The 2,125-nt window shown below is 41.4% G+C and overlaps 1 pseudogene; it reads left to right on the top strand.

Annotated features, from left to right (window-relative positions):
• The first annotated feature begins 1,278 nt into the window (after window positions 1-1,278).
• On the top strand, window positions 1,279-2,125 carry LOC133758706 (C1GALT1-specific chaperone 1-like; annotated as a pseudogene).

Genomic DNA, 2,125 nt, shown 5'->3' with positions numbered 1-2,125 from the left:
AGAAAGGCTGGCAATCATTCTTTTTAAGTTTTTACTTATTTATTTTGTTTATTTGAAAGGCAGAGAGAGACAAAGATCTCCCATCCACTGGCTCAATCCTCAAATGCCCACAAGATCCAGGGCTGCTCCAGGCCAAAGCCAGGAGCTAGGAATTCAATCCAGGTCTTTACATTGGTGACAGGGACCCAACTACTGGAACCATCACCTGCTGCCTCCCAGAGGATGCTTTAGCAGTAAACTGGAATCAGGAGTGGACCCAGAACCAGACTCTAGACACTCCAACATGGTATGTGGGCATCCCAAGTGGCATCATTCTTGATGGTTCACCAAACGAATTTACACAAGTAACTTCTGATTTCTTGTCACCTTGCTGACAAGGAGCCCACAGTTGATTCTTTTCACCATTAGGAAAGACTTAGCTACCTTCATAGAGGCTCTTTGATGAAAATGGGCCAGTGCTTCATATCTTGACCTCAAGAGTCAAGGATTAAATATTAACATTAGAGATAATGTATTAAGATTCTAAACATGGGTAATATACAGATTTTTTTAACGGAATTAAAATTGATTCTAACAAGAAGGAAAGAATGGTCAAGAGGATAATACCAGATACAAGATTTTAACACATTTTTAGAAGATGAGAATAGATGGACGGTACTTTCTTAAAAGAGTGAATGACATTCCAATATTTGCACCTGCAGAAAGGGAATTCAGAGAGACATAAGCTCTGTGCCTTGGCTAGGCCCTGAGAAACTCTGCACTTAAGGGTGGAGAATGAAGCTAAAAATGAGCAGAGAGTTTAAAAACCTAGACTGATTGGCTCAGGTCCAGTGCAATACAGAAGAAGTCTTGGGTCAATGGTGGGAACAGGGGTAGGGAGAGGAGTAGGGATAGAAGTTAGGGGCAAAATGGAATCAGTGTTTTTATGGATATGTTGAAGTTTGGGGGAAAATATTATTGCTAAGCATTTGTCACATGCCTAGGGACATACATAGTCATCGTTCTGTATCTGTAGGGCACTGGTTCTAGGATCCCTCATGGGTACCCAGATCAGCAGATGATCAGTCCCTTATATGAAATGGGACAGTATTTTTGTATCACCTATGTACATATTCCCATTTATACTAAATCATCTCTAGACTACTTCTAATACCTCATACAATGCAAGTGCTAAATAATAATACTTTATTATTTAGGGAATGATGATAGCAAAACAGTTTGTGCATACCAAATAGATTTTTCTAACATTTTCAACATTCAGCTCTCGAGTAACTCTTGATGCAGGAAGAAATACTTTCTGAAAGCAGCTCATTTTTGAAGGGTGTGATGCTCAGAGCATTTTCTGTGCTTTTACCACTATGCTAGGACATGCTGGAATTGGTCTTGGAAATAGAATGCACCACCACGAGCATCATCATCTACAAGCTCCTAACAAAGAAGATATTTTAAAAATTTCAGGGGCCGACGCCATGGCGCACTAGGTTAATCCTCTGCCTACAGCGCTGGCATCCCCTATGGGCACCAGTTCTAGTCCCGGTTGCTCCTCTTCTGGTCCAGCTCTCTGCTGTGGCCTGGGAAAGCAATAGAGGATGGCCCAGGTGCTTGGGCTCCTGCACCCACATGGGAGACAGAGAGGAGGCACCTGGCTCCTGGCTTAAGATCGGCGCAGCGCCAGCCGTTGCAGCCACTTGGGGAGTGAACCAACGGAGGGAAGACCTTTCTCTCTGTCTCTTTATCTCACTGTCTGTAACTCTGCCTGTCAAATAAATAAAATTTTTTTTAAAAGGAGAGAAAATTTCATGGAATGAACACATGGAACTCAATAATTGCTCTCAGGTGTACTGCATCAGCCTTGTAAAACCCAAAGATACGAATCTTTGGGCTGCAGTGAAGGAGACTCAGACCAAACACCGTGACAAACACCGTTCTTCAGTTCTGAAAATGTTGAAGGGTTTGAATCAACTAACATGGAAATAAATAACTTGTAGTTAATGATGAGAGAGCTTATAAATATGCCTTTGATAAATACTGCAGCCAATACATCTGGTTTTTCCTTGCCCATTGTACTACATTTGTTATTATTGAAAACCTTAAGTATTTTTTTGTTAAAAAACAACCCATCTGA

The sequence above is a fragment of the Lepus europaeus genome, chromosome 4, assembly GCF_033115175.1.
Source record: "Lepus europaeus isolate LE1 chromosome 4, mLepTim1.pri, whole genome shotgun sequence".
Classification (NCBI taxonomy): Eukaryota; Metazoa; Chordata; class Mammalia; order Lagomorpha; family Leporidae; genus Lepus; species Lepus europaeus.
The sequence above is the reverse complement of the archived record's forward strand: the minus strand, read 5'-3'. Positions and strand labels throughout refer to the sequence as shown.